General features: G+C 45.2%; 1 protein-coding gene across 1 annotated transcript in view; it reads left to right on the forward strand.

The window, feature by feature from the left end:
- Positions 1-20,449, forward strand: part of LOC120958176 (uncharacterized) — a 102,855-nt gene that overhangs the window by 43,603 nt on the left and 38,803 nt on the right. The gene's annotated exons all lie outside the window — the stretch shown is intronic.

Raw genomic sequence — 20,449 nt, forward strand, 5'->3', positions numbered from 1 at the left:
AAAAATCCAAATCCTCTTATCGTGGAAAAATCCACCGCAAGAGGAAAATTAATGCTAACGCATAACAATAAAATTTGTCACCAGCATGTGTCGGGCTGTCAGTCAGTCAGTCCGTCAGCCACCAAATCGCTCCACGGTGCGTCGAACACAACGAACGCTAAATGAGCATTTCAAACTCATCATGGAACGCGGAGGGCTGGAAAGACGCACAAGCACAGAAAGTGGGAATGGGAAAAGGGAGGGAGTAGAAGGGAATTGAATTTATGCGCCACACTGTCAAGTGGAAGGCAAGTTGCGCTGGCATGGGAGCAAGGGGAGAGTTATGACCGACGCGTGATACCGAATGGGAGATGAATTTTCAATTTTGCTTTGAAGTTTTGGTGGGCTGGGGTAGAGGACGCTTTTCAATGCCACCCAGTGCGTAGTTTCGGGGGGGTGTGATTATTGTTGAAGCAGGGAACAATCATGTAGAGATTATCAAAATTATATTATAATTATGGGAAAATTATTTTCAAAAGAAAATTAACTTTTACTCCAAAAACCTCAGAGCTTCCTTTTTTTTGTGGAACTTTTCCACCACAAAATTATGACATTGCTTGCACAGGAACGGCTCAACGTATGCGGGGTGCTAACACATTTTCCAATTTCCAGCCCTGCCGGAACGCGGAAGCAATAAATAAGTAAAATAAATAGCTAATGCAGACGACGACAGGCCTTTCCCGACCAGGCAATGCGTGCGTCGTTTGCGGTATGGATTCGATTTCCTGCTTTCCACACCGTCACCCGTCCCGGTCACAATTTTCTCCGCTGCTGTTGGCACATTATACAGAGCGCGCACGCGTGTCCCTTTCATTGTCGCGCCTTGTTGGCTAAACCGGCACAAACGATCTAAAGCGATCGCTTTCCAGTGGCGGCAAACGGGCGGCAGCTGCCGCCATCAAAATGACACAATTGTAATTAACTACAGTGACAGTGTCGCACGAGAGCACCTAAACCGACCTCCCGCTTTAGTCGCCCGGGAATGGTGGAGGCGTTCCCGAGTCACTCCCCTCAGCCCTACACTAACACCCGAGGATGCCTTCATCTCAAAAAAAAAACCCGGGTGGGATGTAAAAATGGGCGAACAAATTTGTTGCCGACTGACAGGTTTTGGGATACGGAACTTTTGACAGATGCCGCGCGTGTTGACAGTTCACGCAGTGGTGTGTGAGACTGCACGACTGTTGTACTCGGGGGGAGAGGGAACGGTGATTGTCGTGGAGTTGTGGAGACCCTTTTTGCCCCTCAGTGGGCGTGATCCGTTGTTTTCCAGCAGCCGCAAAGAGAAAAGTGCTCGATGATATGATTTATGGGGCGAATTAACACAGTCGACACGATTTCGATTTAAATTGCTGCCACATAGTTGACCAGCTGCCTTCGAGTTGATAGCAGGACCTTTCGGCACACAACGGGTGCACTGGGAGGGTCTGGTTTGCAAACCACCCTCTTTTTGCAAGCGTCGGTCGATGAGAGATGACCGTTGGCAAATTTGAAATGTTACTCGTCCTTAAATAAAAAAAAATGGAAATATGATTCCATCTCACTCAAACTGACGAACAAAAAACACTCTTTTACATATGCCTATTTTAAAATCTTCCTTCTCTATTTCTTCCCCTTTTTTTTAATCGACGCTCTTCCGCGCTGCTTCCCCTCTGTGCGTGATGCACCCGGCGGCAAGTGGACACACCAGTCTGTCACTGATTTTGTTTTTTGCCCGCGAGGGCGAACAAACACAGAAAATACGTTAACGGTGATCATGATCTAGGGCAGAAAATGCTACGGGGAGGAGGGTGGCATTTAAATCACCCAACCCTAGCACGCAGGAACACAGCGACAGAGACCGGTTTCGGTGTCAAGCGTTGGCTGCGGACGGGGGCAGCGGAAAATCGCGAAAAATACGTTACACCATTGTCAAGGCCATGGCGCGTGTCTCGGGTCAACGCGTGTTTGGCAAGGCAGGAAGGCAAGGAAGGGTAAACAAAACAGTGGAAGAGTGCAGCACAGGTGGGTGTTGTTGGGCAGACGATGCGGAATGTTTAACATAAATAAGCTTTAAATTGATTGAGCTTTGTTTTTCTAACCGCACCGTATGTGTAACGTTTGCATCACCAAATTTAGCAGACTGTGCAGCGGCAGCACGTTCTACGATAGTGTGGTTAATTTATTATTATGTCTTGCAAGAAGCCATGTACCTTGCACCTAATCTGCAAATATTCGTGCTTAATCGTGCAAAAAGTGGAACAATATTTTTGTTTTCCAAAAACCTCCACCACCACTACGGGGTTCAGTTTCTCATCAAGTGGTTCGAAAGAACTTGACGCAAACAACGCGGCACGCCTTGGCTGCGGGTGAGTTCCTTTTTTCTGTGCGAAGGGTTTTGAAACCCGTCCAGACCGCACGCCGTGGCGTGAAGCGAAATGAGACAGACGTGTGCATCTCCAAATAAACAGCCTCGCGATCGTGTAAACAACAAAACGCTCACGGAAGAACTGCTCGACTTCGATTGATGCATTTTCCATGCGCGGGGATTTTCTTTCACATTTTTCAATCATGCCCAGGGCAGGCGTTGCACGCTCTTCGGTGCAACTGTCAAGCAGTTGGGTTGGAAATGGCCGGCAAAAATGCCGGGAATGGAATTCCACGTAAAGAAGGGATGCGCGCCCGTGCGGTGGTGCACTTTTCCTCGTGCAGTACACCACTCAGGCAAAATGAGTGAACTCTCTCTCTCTGTTTCCCTTTTTGTCTCTCTCGCTTGGTGTGCCACATGCACCGTTTGGTTGCTAAGGGCAACTGCACACTGTCGATTTCAAATTCAGCAGTTGGTATTAGAAAAAATAAAAAACAACATTATAATAATTTGTCATTATTACATTAATTTGAATTAATTAATTTGAATTTGACTTTTATTGTTCATTTTTCATGTTTAAAAAAAAATCGGTACATTTTTCTGTTTTTAACTTTTTTATGTTTTTTTTTCTCATTTTTTCAAATTTGGATTCATGTTAATTATTTGGAAAACTATTTTGAAACAATCAAAAAACCTGCAATAAATAGAACTTGATTATAAACTGAATAATTTGTATTTGCGCATTGCAAGCAAAAATACAACAAAAAAACGAAAGGCATATAAAGGTTGTAATTCAAATAAACACGAAATAATAATTGAAGCACACACGAATCAAACATCAAGAAGAAATTAAAATGAGTTAGGCAGAAAAAAACAACACGGTAATAGTCAAAAGAAATGGGGAAACTGAAATCAATAAATATCTAACTAGAACAATAAAAAGAAAAAACAAACAGACCAAATTAAAAATAAATAGCTGGTGAATTAGAAAAGCTATAAGAATTTAAATATAGAAAGAATAGATAAATAACATTAATGGAGCAATACACGACGAATCTAATCATTAACAAATGTTTCTACAAATTAGATAACGAATAAAGATGCCACTTACTTTGATGAATCTAATATCTAGAAAAGAGAATATTCAAACTATTGTGGATGAAATACGTAACTATTAACTATTATTCTGTAACAAAAATTAGAAAAAAGACCCATACTTCCTCTTTTTTTTTGTCTCTCCCTTTACCAAGTCACTCAACGGGAGATGACAACCGTTCGGTAAACTTCGGTAAACTCTCTCTGTCTCTCGCGCGCGGGCATACACGTGCGCGGCCCGACCCGATGCGTGCGCGCGTTAGACCGGCCGCACATGCTGCATGCTCTCAGCGGTGTTCTGCGCGTACCACTCAGTTCCCTTGCCAGAGCGCAATCGTCCGGTTGTGTTGACGCGCTCGCGTACGCCTGTATATCGCTTAGGGTGTGTTTTAGAGATTTTTGCCGGGGTGCGCACCGTACGTACTATTACCGCGCGTAGCCACGCGAGCGGCCAGAGATACACGCGCACATTTAAATAAGTAACGCTCGGTACGTGCACTCGACAGTTGCATTAGATCGAACGGCCGGTAAGGGTGGTTCTTGGAATTGATTGCTGGTACGATTGCGAAATTCGAACCCCGTGCCAAAGGAAATTGGGCGTGTGCTGCGAAAAGGAAAGCGCGCCCGGGGTGTCGGGAATTATGGGAAATATGATCCCTTAACTGCTCCGGTGCTCGTCTACAAATACCGATGTGGCGGTGTGGATGAAAATTAAAACATTCTTTCCGTCCAGCTGGAAATGAGCGTGGCGCCGTAGTGGAATTTCATAACGTGGTGGAAAAGAAACCAGTGAACCGGATGCTGAGCTCAGTGCGATCAGAAATGTTTGAGTGATTTTAGGTGCCGATTCTTGAAGCGAGCGCGATTGTGTGAAAGGGGGGAAAAGTGATCACGACGGAAATACCGCGATCCTTCAACTCCGCCTCATACAGCTCTGCACAGTCCGGCCTGCCAACAGGATAAGAGTTTGTTTTTTCGAAGAAGAAATTAACATAGTTTTTCAAAAAGGCAACGTTTTTTAGTGCGTGGCGGTGTGACGGTGTTCTTTTGAATTTGCATTTTTTGCTGTCCCCCGCGTGAGCGAGTGAACGTGAGTGAGTGTTGGTGTTGGTCTGTTTCGCAGCGTTTGATGGCGCGATCGGAGTGAAAAGTCGCATTGTGGCCGGTGCCGAAGTTATAAATGAGTATCAATATTTGGGGTGGTTGTATTTTATTCAAATGGTAGTTTTATGGGCCACCGCCAACGAGGCTCCCGCCCTGGTGCCGAACCGAACCGGAGGTTAATTTATTAACGCAGCAGCATATGAGCGATCGTGTGGAATTTGTGACGAAATAGGTAAATGTTTACGTTTCTCATTTAACACGTCTTTATTTCACAATCAATGTGGGAGCAACATTCATATGAAACAAAAATTATTTTAGCAGCATAAGAATAACATTATCCCTTAAAACCTTCCATTAAATTCCAAACACGCAACAGAAAACAACAAACTTCAATCACAGTCGATACCTGTTCGATCGCTTGTTAACATTTTCCTTTTTCGATTTCGCATAAATTGACAACAACACGACGAACTGCGATTTATAGAATAAGAATTGCTACACGAAGAAAAAAACATGCAAATGAAAAAGAACATGGATAACAAACGAACAAAAAAAAACATACACACACAAGCAATCAAATCACCCTGTCGGCTGATGATGAAGTGCGATTTATGCTCTGCCGTATGCTACGCACGCACAGCAGGTTACCGCACGAAATCCGTCCCATATTTGGGGAAAGGGGTGGCAAAAATTGCCTTCAAATTAAGTCACCGCCGTCATCCCATCATTTTCGACCGACCAAACCGTTCTTATGGGGAACTAATTTAGCGAAATCACGAACACGCACACTGGCCGGACAGGCCGGAGACAGCGTGCATGTTGTGGAGCATATGTTGATTACCGCACGAACACTGGATGCAAATGACCCTTGTGCTGGTGGCACGGGAAATTTGTGGAATGAAAAGTGGAACATTGATCTTCCTTTAAGTGGTTCTTTTTGTATTGGAAATGACTGATTTTCTATACATAAATGCACCAGCAAGGACAACCGACCAGCCGAATCAGATAAACGCGGCTTGGAACCGATTGGAACATAATTGGATTATTTTATTGACGAAAATGAAGCCATTTCGGTCGAAATTTATGCAAACATGCACCAGCTCTCATAAAAACGTTGAAGCCAGCCTTCCTGCGGCGGCACTCGGTCGGTCGGCCCTGGTTGCTCGAAAGCCCACGTAATGTGATTTTTATCATGCCAATCTATTACTGTCACCTATCTCACCCACCACCGCACCAAAAGCCGACAATCAAATCAACCTACAAACGAGCGGGGTATATTTTACTGCGCATCTCTAGGAACAACCTGCTCCCTCAGCGTCCCTTTCCTCAGACAATCGTAGACCGCGCCCATTCATCATTGGGGAGGTTGAATAAAATATGAATGCGATTCAAAATTTACAACCGGACCCGTAACGACATTAGAACATCATCATCATCATCGGCTCGTACATGTACACGGGCCGTGTCGCATCTTCCCCCGCTTGTTCGACAATCCTCTACCGATTTTCCCTTCTCGAATCCCATCTACATACACCATGCCTGATGTGCAGTGTGGAGAGACCCACGCAACAAGAACAGAAACACAACGCACTGGGCACTGCATCGGGCTCTGTTGCTGATTAACATATTTCGAACGCATCGGCATTGCGCCATCTTCCAACTTGGTTGGCAGTCCCAGTGGTTGGGAAACGGGGGGATGCCAGATCCAAACGGGGGTTCTTAATTTGACACGATTTCACGGGCCACATAATTCATGGCACCGTGGATGTGCAATCGTGAATGATCAAGAGGGTGATCGTACGTTGATTTAATCACAAACAAACCCACAGACACTTCCATCGACTGCAGCGAATGCAGTATCATGTTTCGTTCGCTATCTGGCTGAAAACAGGGAACGGGGAAAGGCTGCCTTTTACACGGCTTGGGTTTGAATCGAAGGCAAATTGAATCCACCTTGATTGATCAGCCAATGATCGTGTCCTGTTGGACAAATTTTCTCGTGGTATTGATTGAGATGGAAAACGCAAGATAAAGTTGCCTTGAAGCATGTAGAAACTCTATCCAATAGGAAATAGTCCACACACTGCTGGAGGCAGCTGCCTGTTGTACTGCAGGCGCACATAAGCCAAAACCAACAGAAACCAATTACCATGCGTTCCATAGTGATGTTTTGAGCTGGCAGCACGCACGCAGACAAACAATGATTATGATAAAAAGCCCACCCAACAAGACTACTCGTTTTTGTAGTCGTCTCCTCCCTCAACTCATTCACAAACGCCTCTTCTAAATATAGCTGCAAGATCGCAGCAAGATCATTGTACCCGCCCGCCGTTGTGCAGCCAGCTGTGCCAGTTTTGCGATAAATGTTTGCCATCTACCCCAAGTGTGTTAGGGAAAGGCAATACAGCAAACAAAAAAACCAGAGCAAAACATAATTTACGCTACAAAACGACACTTGCCAGCGAACAGGACACCGCAAAACCACGGGTTAAACACTGGGTTTTTTTCTTTTTGCTGTGTTTTGTTTTAGCAAACGATAAGCAAAGACGACCTCCTGTGCTTGTTTGCCCTCCCTCTTGTATATGTGTTTAAAGGCAAGTAAAATAATCAAAGCGTTGCTAAATCTACCAGCTAAGCGCAATACTGGTGGAGTTTTTTTCCCTTTCCTCTTCTTGGCTGCTTCTTTCCCACATTTAATGCACTGGTCATAATTAGATTTCCATTATTTGTTCATTATACACGTCCGATTGTCGCTGGCGGGCTAGGCGCTGTACTTTCAGGTCGGCCAGAGAGATCCTTGGCGATTCCGCCAAGATGCACTCTGCCCGCCCGCCTGAAGAGCGAGTTTAACAATGGCGTGCCGAGTTTTCGCATGATCCATTAGCGTGCCGACGCTTATCACAAAACTGGATCACGACTGTGGATCGACGGTGGACATGAGGGAAAGCATAAGCCAACAAGTTGCTAAAGGTGCTCGGAAAACGGGAAATGCTTTGCAGCGAACAAAACTAAATATAATTTAAATGTACAAATGATGTTTATAAAATGCACAGTAAGCACTTTAGCGCTCAACATAAAAAAAAACTCGTTGGCTTCGCCATTGAAAATCGCCCTGTAAACACCAATAACTTATTAACTCCACCCTGCTGCCTTTTCCCTCGTGCTCGTGCTGATGACGTCGCGTTAAGGGCTTGCGCGTTGTCACACTTTAGTTGATTTGTTTCCTTCCCCCTGCTTTTGTTTATGGTTGTATGCTGCTGCTGCTGCTCAAGTTCAACGTTTATGACCTTATAATCAGCTGGTTATCCTACCATACACACACACACACACACAACCCCTGGGATACTCGACGCGAACGCAGCGACCGAAAACCGTGCACTAAAACCAGTCGATCCACTTTTTTATGCGATCCTGCGATATGCTAGCCCCAATTGCAATGCACAAAGCAAAAGCACCAAAAACGACACATGTGAGTGGGCGCTCACACGCATCGGATTGGACGCTTCCCCCACACCGCAATTTTGGAGGGTGGTTGGCTGGATTTGTGACCCATTTTGATAGTTTCTAGCTTGATAGACTAGCCCGTCCTCGTCGTCGTCGTCGTCGTCGTCGTCACTCAACCATATCGCCCGATAATGTGTATTACCCGAGCAACTTCTTCTTCTAACACTGGGCTATTAGACCACCCCCGGAGGGTGCGAAGGGAAAGAGCGCGTTTATTGCCACAAATTGGTTTGTTTACAGCGCATCGTCGTAAATCTTGCGCCCGCCACCACTAGAGATTTGCGCTCGCTTTACAGCACGGAATATCGCACTTTAGAGCGCTCGTGCGTGCGTCCTGCTGATCGTGCGTGCCGATGATTTGTTCGGGACGGAAAATTGATGCACAGCGCCCAGTACGCATCGTAAATAATATCATCGGCTTGAATAAGCGTCCATTTTTGGTGGTGGTGATGGTGGTGGGAAGCGCAACAGACCCGTTGAAAATGAGGATCGTTATGGAGGGGAGAAGATTCTTGCTTTACAACCTACGCTTGAGCAGTGTAATGTGATCATGTTGCGATCATGCTGTAGGAAGCGCGGGGGAAAGCTGTAAAATATTGCCCTCATGTTACAAATTTATTTCAAACTCGTCACACACTCGCGGGCTGACGACTGCGTACGCCCTTGGCAATGGTTGTGCCACAGCTTTGTCATCTTTTTATGGTGCGCCTTTTTTTTTGCGCGCAGTCTCTCTCCGTTTTGCGCAAACACCACGTGGAGAGAGGGTGTTGCAATAAACGTCGACCAAACGTTTTCCCTTCCACACACACGGTTGTCACATTATCACGGCGGGGCAGTATTTAATGCAGCGATGACAGCTGTAGCAGCCACATTATACCCGGAAATGGGCCTGGTGGTGCGCTGTCCAGGTGTCAGACTCCAGGCAGTCAAGGACACGGTAGCTAATGGAGCAATCTTAAGGGTGTTCTACGTGTGATTGTATGGCGTGACAATTGCAAAAAGCACGAAGCCAGCAAACATGGTTTATGGAGATGTATGCACTTATTTGCATATCACATGTTGAAAGGGTGGGCGGGAAAGAATCGCAACAAGTCTGGGCAGTCTGAGACCGAGCCTTGAGAACGCCGGTAAACTTGCTGATCATGAATTTTAAGTGATCTTTAAAGGGAATGCTTCCCTTTTTTATTACAAATACTAATATAGTTTTGTTTTTCAATCAAAATGTTTTAATTATTTAACGTACAATTTAAAAAACAATCAAAATAAAAAAAGATTCAAAATGTCATTATCACTTGATTTTACTCTGAACATAAATTCAACGCTTGAAACGAAATTAACACTGCAAATCGACTTAAAAATATATTTTTTATTATCATTTCTTATCAATTAAAAAAGGAAGCAAGGAGGCAAAAAGAAACAACTCTGTATTATAATTGAATTTACAAGGTCAATGTTCCCCTTTGCAAAGCTACCGAAAGAACAAACGGTAACCTTTGATCCGTTTGCTCTTTTGCTTAGATTATCAATTCCGGCTTTGCTTTATCAAACCCCGTTTTGATTTATTCGTCCAAAAAGCATAAACATCTGTGCAAGTGCTGTACTAGCAGATGTTGTGTGCTCTGTATGTTGACATCTAAATCATGTTGAATCTGGAAAGTATATTGCGCTTCTAGAAAGTGAAGCAAAGCTTTGAAAGAGGGAAATGCGCCGCTTGACCTATTAAAAACCTGAAGCGCACTTGCCGATCACGCAACGAACGGTGGAAATCGAATGTCACACATTTGCGTATGCGCCTGACAAGTGTTGCGCCGCTGTCCGTGCCCAAAGTGCGAGAAGAGCGTTTCCCTCCCTTTTGCTCTGTCCTTTCTCCTCCTTCCCTTGAACGATTATGAACTAAACCATTTTATGAGGTACCGAGTAGTGGAGAGAAGCCCAAACAAACAAACAAACACATCCGAAACGCTATCGACGAACATCGATACGACACGAACCCGAACGGGCAGCAGCAGCAAACCAACGGCAAACGTGCGGGATCCGTGCGCCACACATGCATTAACCAGCTATATGCATCTGTGTATCTCGGATCAGCATAAACATATTTATGCTGACAGTCACAGGTTCTTTGGCCGTGCTCGTAACCGAACCGGTAAGGAACGTTGCCTTTTTTGTTTGGCTGTTACTGCAGCTTTCACCGCCAAGGCACACGCTCTCTGAGGCCTCGCCACAGAGAAAAGAGTCAAGAAAAGAACCAAATAAACGTACCCTTGACATCTGGCGTTTTCGTGCCGGCCCGCTCCCCCGGAGGTCGATCGGGACTGTACTACCGTCAGTTGTACCGGCGGCATCATAATCAACATCACCATCCGCAGGCCGCTGCTGTGCAGAACGCCGCGACATGTACGTGATTCCCGCGATTGGCCCGTGACAGCCCCTGATCCTACCGCCGTTTGATGGTGGCGTTATCAAGCGGGCTTTCGTGTCTTATTTTGTTTTATTAAAAATCAAACTCCAGCCCGATAGGATGATACGCACGGATTTCTTTTCTATTACGCCGACTGGTAAGGCTCGCGCAAATATGATCAACGAACGAACGAGGGCGCCTCCCGAAAGCACGGCACTCGGTAAAGGTCGATGGAAGGAGGACAAATGTGTATGTATGTGTGTGTGTGTGGTCTGTTTGAGAAAGCTTCATCTTGGCGGTATTCTTTCAAACGTGTGCAACCCGGCGCGATGTGCAATATTATTTTATGTTAAACTGGGAAATTCCATCGAACGGCACGTGCAGCACATATCTCTCTTGGGTGATATGTGTTTGTCTCTTCTCCTATCTCCATATTGAACCGATGGGGGTAGAAAATACCAATTTTGAAAAGTGTCTTTTGCTTTTTGCTCCCAGAGATGGTTTGGGGTAACCGAGCAGCTAAATATGGCAATGTTCAGTTTAGCTCATTAGCATCAAATCAAAGGGAAACAATTTAACATTCTGCTGGAGGAGGTTCGTCGCCGTACTGTCGTTGACAAGCGATCTCGGGAGAGATCTAATCATACAGTTTTAGTGAAATAATAGTATAATAATAGTTTCCTTTCATGTCGTTTGGTGGGATATCCAACAGCCAACGGTAAACGTGTGGTAAATTATCTTATTGTTCGATAACAGTGGTTAAAAATGAGTGGTTTTTCATGTTTAATAATAAAACACAGCTTTGCAACCTACGTCACTAAACATTAGTATTCTTGGCTCGTTTAGCGTTTACACAGTTTTTAACCTTCTATTGACAATGTACACTATACTGGACATGACATAAACATACTAGAGCTATTCAAAGTCAAATGTCATTCTCACATTTTTAAAGCTAAAAATATAGGAAAAGGTACACATTTATTGAAAATTGGATTCTATTTAGTTGTTGGTGCTACATTTTGCCCTTAAGTCAACCAGGGTTTTTTTACGAGTATCTAATTTTGCCATTAAGGCATCAATGTTTGGATATATGGCCCAAGTTTTTGAAAGGATGCAACAAATATTGCCTTTAACGTATCTATAGTATTTTCAATGAATCTATAAAGTACAGTCAAAGATTTAGTAAAAATGTTTGAAAATATGGTGCCTTAGTGGCATACATAGAGACATAATATCAAGAATTACCCTTAAGGCAATGATGGGTATTCTGCACAGGCAAAATTTAGCAACAGCGTCTAAATATCCAGCTGCCAAATGCAAAAATACATAAAAAAAACAAATAAAAATCTTGAACTTGAAACCGTAAAACCCTCAATTTAAGTATTTAGTCAAATAGGTTTAACAGTCATTAACAATATGACATAATACAGCTAATCAAATGAACATGAATAGAACAAATACAAATAATCCAGGAATATAAAACATGAATGAATATGAGAAAAAATCGATTTCGATGATTCCACTTTTGTCTACCCTTGTGAGCAAAGAATGTAGGTTTTAAACAAGCTTGTGGCACATTTTGCAAATAAAACTCTATCACATACCATTATGGGTATGAATCAGACCGCACTATAGACTACCCAATGCCACCGATAAGGTAATTTACAATCGACTGAATCCACCGACCGACAGGCAAATAGGCTCTGGTCCCTGTCGTCCCAGCCCAAGCCGCGCCACATGCACATGATGCACCGTATGGTTGCTATTCAAAATCAATAGCGCCACCCCAAACTGACACGTTCGCCGCTTTATCTCCTCCTTTACACGATTAGCAGTCCCTTCAGTTACCCTTCGACGTTGCTGCTGCTTGTTCTGTTCTGGCTCGCTACAAGCCAAGCCCACCGTGGTGCACCGATCTGCTTATCGAAACTTATCACGTTCACGAATCAATTCCGGATGTTTAACGGCACTCTCGACAGAACAGAAAGAGGGAGAGAGAGAGAAAGAGAGGCGCTGGGGACTCCCTGTATTGTGCTACCAGAACGTCAAACCGGAGGACCGGAGAACAGAGTACGACCTTTGATTTCGACCTTTTACTTCGGTCCGTCCACTATAATGTGTCCCCGTCTCCACTTGCCTGGTTTAATATCTGTCCCCTTTGGCTGCCCTCTACTTAACCTTTCATGGTGACATGCAAGAGGAGAGGGAGAGGTGATGAAAGATGGAAAATCTATCCCTCTGGCCAGCGTGACAGCACAGGTATAGCGAAAGGTATCGAAATGAATTCTAAATTCCAAGCGCACACCAGTTGTACACCAGTGCAGCGCAGGTGTATGAGGTAACAGACGAAGAACACATGTGTGTGACTGTGTTTGTGAGCCGTGTCCTGGAACCCGGATCGCTACAGACCCAGGCCAGGGACGTGACCAGGCTACTAATTGACGCATTTTCCGGCTGGATTGAAGTTTGGCAGCGTGGCGGAATTGGATTTCTGATTTCAGTAAAGCATTCCAGCGCGAAACCAGCGGCTGAGTGGCTTTGGACAAGCTCTGCTTGCCGTGGACGGTGGCATGGCACGGCCACTGACGGAACCTAGGTCGGGGTCGTGTTTTGTTGTCCTATTTTTGGTTGTTTGCTTGTTTTCTGAGAGGTCAGTGGTGTGTGGGAACAGGGAGGAGTTGCTGTATTCTTTACGGATGTTAATCAAGTGTTAGCGATTGGACAAGTTTTAGGCAAACGACCAGGAATAGCTTTGAGAAATGAGTAAAACGACAAGGTGCGCATACTCCAACGAGCATCCACTGATGTTAAGGGCAGTTTTGAAAGTCTCCCCCGAATCGATATCTTTATTAATTCACACAGACAAAAAAGCAAAGCTAATATTGAATATCTTGCTTTGTGATTCAAATTTCTGAACTGACATAACACAGAAGCGATTCATAGGCAAATATTAATGCCATAAACCTGCCGAAAGGTTGAGCGCGGATCGAGTGAACACGACAAATTGTGCCATTATTATATGAATCATCGCCATGTTAACACCTTCTCGTAAACCCACGACTAACGAGCGCTGGTGGTGACAGGTCGGTCGGACCGCAGCTTCCTACTATTCTCTCGAACAGTCTACACGATCTGGTCAATTTGAATGAAAAATTCCAAACCAGAGATGAGCATATGGAGCGTCAACCAATCGGCACGGGGTGTCGTTGGAATAGCGAAAAACAAACAGGTTTTTTTTCGGTGCTGGTTTCAGATGGAATCTGCCACAACGGTTCACCATAAACAGGGTGACCGTACGTGTAAGTCCAACACGGACGTCTTCAAGTTTGACTATCTAAACGGCTTCCCAACCTCTCCACCCCGGTTAAGGTATTTTTCGACCGGTTTGTGCGTCTTTTTCACCCAGACTGCTGACAGTGGACTCTGCTCCGGTCTCAGGCATTTGCTAGGACGCTCAACCAATCAAACCTAACCTTGCCCAACGCTTCACAGTGGAGCAAAGCACGCCGCGGCTCTAATGTACGCATTAATGCTAAAATCCACTTTACTCCACAGCAAGCGTGCTGGACGGGTGGAAGAAACCCAGAGTCGAATACTAACTATGGTTTAAGAAGATGCTAAAGTTGCAAAGCATTTCAATCAGTTTGAGTTTTTGTGTTACGCTGGAGATGCGACGTTTGGTTCGTAGCGGTTAAGGGAAGCTTAGGCAAATTTTATCACTTGGAACATGGTCGTGTGCAAAATGGGCGCGGAATGAGTAGTTTTTTGTGTTTTTTTTTTGTTTTTCGTAGAAGCTTTGAAGATCATTATGGAATGGTGATCATAGGAGCTCAGTTTTAGCTCATAGAGCATCATCATTTGCCCAGAAGCGTCGGTTGAGTAATTCCTGGTTAAAAGCAGCTCTTCATTTCAAATGAAGGCAGATTTCCATTCGAAATTCTAATTCAACTATTTTAATTGAGTTACTCGTCCAGATTCCGATCTCTGCTCAACACAGCATCCGAGGTGTTCCGTTTGAAGCTCTTCCAGTAACAACTTAATTTTGGACGAGAAAGACAATCGTAATACAATTAAGCATCAGGCTTATACAACTCACAGTGTAATTTAAGCTTTGCCTCCTCTCTTCCAACATGATCGATGTCAACCTTCTTCTTTATATCCACCACACTAATGGAGGTGAGCGCACACACACACCATCGTCTTTATGGCACTATATTGAGATATTTATAATTATTTCAGGTTTCTTTTCGCGTGATTTACAGCCCATCTCAAATGGCAACAGTTCGATTCTCCTTTAGGGTGTATGATCATGCCACAAACTCATGCACATGTCCCGCCCGAGGGAAGATTGAACATAAATTAACCGGATAAAAGCAACGTGTGATTGCGCAAGGAGTCGGAATATAAATAAAATCGGGAGAAAAGAATTTCCCCATAGTTCCGAAGTTGATTGAAGTTAGAGAGAAAGTCACTCTGCCCCAAAATAGGAACCGTTTTTTGGTGAACCAAAAAGAAAGAGCCAATCCCGCCATCCAGAATGAATTCCACCTGAAACAAACAACCTTCATCGTTCAAACGACCTCTACGATATGGTGTTACTGTTTTTTATTTGTTTCCTGTGGTTTGTGTTTTTTGTTTCTTTTGCATTAAATTGCATCAGCCACGACCGAAAAATTCAATAAACCTGTTTTCTTTCACGACTCCAAATATACAGCGTGCCCCTTAAATTGATAGCCCGCAATGGTGTGTGCAAACCCCAAAAGGGGGCAGTGGGGAGATGTACAAAACACCCCCAATCAGTGCTGAAACCGAAACAGGATTGCCGAAAAACCTGTCCACACAACAGTAACAACACTGACAGGAAAAAAAGGGATAACGAACCATTCTCCTCTTCTGCGGCAACATTCGCTAAATGCAATAGAAAGCAAGGAAGGAAAAGGGGCAAGCGCTCCTATCTCCAAATTTGCTCTCCACCGCCATCTCTCCATGATATATCCGGTAGCCGGCTCGATTAAATCAATCCGTCGAGCTGAAGCCTTCGATTTGCGAGAGCTTAACGCTTGGAACGACGCGTTCCTGGGGCCCAAATTGCGTTAAGAAACGATAAGTTAATCGCGGTTGCCTCTTACTCGCATATATTCATCTCGTACGCTGGATTGCGCGTTGGTTGAGACATGTTGGGAAATTAATCTTCTCAAAGTTGAGGCATTGGATCAATGGTGAGGATGTGAAGCATCTAATAGCACACGACACGAGCCATGACACTGCTCACGGAGTTCGCAACGTCTTCAAAGCCCACAGCTACAAACGCAGGACAGCAGGGCAGGTTGAAAGCTTGCGGAGGGAAATTTTATCTTCCCACACAACCAACCTCTTGGTCACCTTGGGTCGGTTAAATGAGTGTGTAAATAAAATCTTCCGTAGCACACAGCACACTACCGGTGCTGAGGAGTTTTTGGGGACAAAAACCAAAACCAAAAACAAAAAAACCGCCAAAGTTTGTCCAACAACACCAAACTTTTGCATGCCTCTGATCTGATGGTACGCGACAAAATGGTAAACTCGCTCTCGGTCGACGCGGGAGCATAAATCTTGGGACGGAACGGCTCCACTTACCTGTCTCTCTTTCCTGTGGCCACGTGCACAAGAATCTGCGACCCAAAAGGAAAAGAGAGTTACAAAAGGAGCTGGGGGGGGGGGGGGTGGTGCTGGCCACGGTGGTGGCTACAATAAAAACACTCCAACACACAACACACACACGGAAAAGTGAATGGCGGGACCGAACAGGGGTCCAGAAAATTCGATGAACTTCTTTTGCACACTTGGTCACCTTGAGAGCGGGAGTAGGAGAGCGCGAGCGGAGGGACTTTTCGGGTGCGCAACCAGAGCCACACCAGAGCCATCGTCCGGGTCGTTTTCGGATGCCATCCTTTGCGTCCAGTTGCCGACGACGCGTTCGACGGAGACGGTGTGTGCATGTGTGTAGGTCTTAGAGCTCCTTTACCGGTGCCGTGCCAAAATTTTGTTGTTTCTCGTGCTAGCAAAGTGTGTGAAGGTGTTCCTATTTATCCTAACAAGTTACTGCTACTAGCCTCTGTAGAACAGGGTTAAAGCTGTGGGTTTTAGAAGTGCCCACACACAGGGGTTTTCCCACGCGATTAAATTCTCGTGGTGTAATAGTGGTGCAGTTCAAGTGCAGTTCAAAACCTTTCGCTCGATTGCGCAACATAAGTCAACAATCGTTTGTGAAATAGCGGTTGTGTATTGAAAAGTGTTTAAAAGTGCGGACGAGGAATGTATCCGCGGGAAAAGCGCCCGAGGCTGAGGCCTCTGTCGATGAGCGCGATCTACACGATCGATACCGGCATGGTGTCCTTCGATCCAGGATACCGCCAGTGGGGATATGAGGTAATAGCGTGAGACAATAATATGATGAAACTCCTTTTTCGGGAAAAATAACTCCCGATCTCCAAATGACTGTCGACCGGAAGACGACCATTCCCAATCGTGTGTTTAATTGTGTTTAATTTGAGTTTAAAGAAAAGCGTCCATTAAAGTATCCGTTCACTTCACCGTTACCTTTTCACACTTCTCGTTCTCGAAAGGAGTAAAAAAACACGGTAGCAAACACTCATTACACTTTACACAGAAGGGGAAAATAAAACTGAACAAATAGAAGAAAGAACCTTCTTCCGTTGATCGTACCCTCCGGCAAAGAAGTGCAGGTGATAACTGGCCATCAAACAGTGCTTCAGCTTCAGAAGTCGGAAGTCAAACATCCCGCCGGTGGGTCGCCGGTCCAGTGTGGCTTTCAACTGTTTCAATATTGATCAATTTAATGCGCACCATTGTTAGAGTCCCGTGTCGTTTGGTACACACGTTTGTCCGTAGGAGACGACATCCACCGGGGCGGACGAGAGATTCGCCTTTCACGTGAAAGCCAAACAGTCAATTAGGCGCAGCATTGTGTTTTCGTATGATGCTGCGTTTCCGATAAAACAGTGCTTTGCTTGCTTCTTTGCGTGCGTGGTTTATTATTATTATTATTATTTTACTAAAAAAACCGCGCCAACTGGTTAAGTGGAAGGTGAATACATTTAAATAAATCATTTCGGAATTTCGGTCCACTATCACGCGCGCGGTTTTATGATCGCAATCTCCGTATTTGTATATTTTATTCGTTTTTTTGTGAATTTGCTTTTTTTGCTCGATTTGTGGGTGCGATAAAACGCAAAGAAGCATCTTTCGGCTGTCACCCGTTTATATCGTCATTTGCGAAGCTAAAAATTTGTATTGCCCACCCTTTTTTCCCCCACTGCTTTGGAATTCCGCTTTCCCCATCCCATCCTCATTCAAATGCTGTTTCGCCTGCTCATTGAATTCAATGAACTATTTTCATCCTGTCCCGCTGGTCCCGTCGCCCATTGCCGGGACAAATTAAACATTAAAATAAAAAGCATTCCTCCTAATTAACCCTTTCCCTCCACCTCGATTATATGTGTGTATGGGTGTGTGTGAGTGTTTTTTTTCACTCACACTCAGCAGTTCCGTCCCGCGCGGCACAAGTGAATTGCGCGATTTGCCGTCATTCGCGTTCGTCGCCCGTGCGACACCACGGACCACACTAATTAAGTGCCGACGCGAAACACCAGTCACATAAAATGTAGAAACAGGAACAACGGGGGTCGAGGAATGGAAAGGGTTTTGGGTGGCTTATGTTAAGCGCCGCGCTCAAGACAGGTGGTTTACGAGACGACCGCGCACCGGTCCGCACCGAACCGCGGTTTGGTCGCGTAACGCTTTTAAAATCGCTTTTCAGCTTCGGTGCGTTTTCTTAAGTGTCTGTATGTGGTTGTCCCGTTTCCCGCCGGTTTGTGGCCGACCTTCGCGCGTATCGTATGTTACCCCCCGGTTCGCAGCAAACGGAATCTTTGATGCGAAATCGATGCCATCGCGACAGAATTGAGTGGTTTTTGGTTGATTTTGTGCACTTTGTTTTCCCCGTTTCGACTAGCATTTTAAAGCATCGTAAAACATCATTGGGCAGCCGGCAAAGGCTTCCTTTTTTTTGCCGATCCATCCTTCCTTTTCCACCCCCTCTATCAAACGTGTGCGAATTAAAGCGCAACAAGTTAACATCTGACAAGGGGAACTCACACGCAATCTGACACCTTCATGGTTTGTTGCCTGCTGGCCAGTGTTTTAAGGGGTGCCTCTCCCCAACACTGTAATGCGATTTTCGGGTTTTATTTATGTGTGGCTTTGTATGCATGATTAGTGGACGCTAAAGGCGCTGAGACGACGAACGGCACGCAAAAGTGAAGCTATTTTTAAGCCAAAACCCGGGGGCAGCTTAATTTATCGTGTAAACAAAACACTCACAAATTAGACATGCACGAGCTGCTGCTGCTGCCGCATGCCGTGTGTGCTGCTGTTGTGGCACGGCAACCGGGGTGTGGTGTTTTTGCGCATAATTTAATTGCATGGCGGGATTTGTAGATTTATTTGCTCCAGCGACTAGGCTCAGCGCACGTTCCCATTAGGTCTGTTTAGTCTTATTGTGGATCGTTTATTAAATACTGCGGTTTTTTGACAGATTGAGCTAACAAAATAGTAAAAACATCATGGCGGATGATAGTGTCAAGCGAGACGATAAGTGTTCAATTAGCCCGGACTGCATCCGGGCATGTCATAATACTTGCTCTCCCTGCACAAAAACGCTCCGCCTTTCCAGCTTGGTGACCTTTTTGCTATCGAATGCATCATCTCACCGACCGGTGGACATCTCCATTACCTTATCTATGCATCGTCTCGGGATGGTTTGCTTCCCTGCGCCCGACAACGTCAACGTCAGCACTGCTGCCTCGCGCAGAACATGCACAATGATACCCCGGGAGAGGAAGTTCAGCACAAAAACTTGCTACTTCTTGCTCCAATCGGGCAGAAAAGGGCAAAAACGAGGAGTTCACACGAAGTTGACTCTCTGAGTGGTAGGAACAGGCGAATAAAAAACGCACAAGTACACTCCCAAGACAGAGGCATCCATCTTCACATACACGCGTCAGCAACTTTATCATTTATCCGCTTTCCGCTTTTGCTCCGCCACACCAGCAGAGCGTATCATGTTGCACCACCCTTGAGGGCTTGGAGAATGATTCACTGCCGGCCGCTCCATCTCGCATGATCAGTTCATTGTGCATGTGCAGAAGGCGCCGTCCTGCCCGCCCATGTTGGGACGTGTTGGGCGACAACTTCATTAAATGCAAATATTAATTTCCAACCCCGGTCCCGTTTTCATGCACGACGACGTGCGGCTCATTTTCGGTAAGGTGGAGAGTGTGACAAAAAATCAACGTGTACAACTTATGTCAACATATGTTCCTTTTTGGAAAATCACTTTCGTCCCCAGGGGTTTTTGTTTCTTTAACTTTCCCAACGCAAGCTGTACGAGTCGTCCCACATGCGCTAGAATGTGGTCCAAACGCTGTCCTTGGAATGCTTCCCACCACGTACTTAATCCGCTCGGCTGGAAAAGAAACAGCATCAAGAACAGTTCCCTCATTTGGACACGCTCGATTAAGAGCGAAATAAATCAGTTCACTCTCACACGCGCTGATGTGTAGTCATCTTCCCAATGCCCATTAGCTACCCAGCGGGGAAATGCATACTCTAAAATTACCGAATTTCATCATCATCATCATCACCCCAAAACCCCGTGCGCAATTCGCATTAGTGCGGCGTGTGGCAATGCCTCTCCCTTAACCCGCTTGAGCAACGGCATTGAAAGGAAAAACATAACCTCGATCGATCGTACGCTTAAGCCGATGAAATGCAAATAAATAATGTCACTTTCGGAACATTCGGTCCAGATGGAACCTTTCACGGATGTTGTTGCGTGCGCTCAAACGCAGGATCTTCAATATCTGTAACGCAATCGCGTGCTCTCTCTCTCTCTCTAC

The sequence above is a fragment of the Anopheles coluzzii genome, chromosome 3, assembly GCF_943734685.1.
Source record: "Anopheles coluzzii chromosome 3, AcolN3, whole genome shotgun sequence".
In the NCBI taxonomy this organism is placed as follows: domain Eukaryota; kingdom Metazoa; phylum Arthropoda; class Insecta; order Diptera; family Culicidae; genus Anopheles; species Anopheles coluzzii.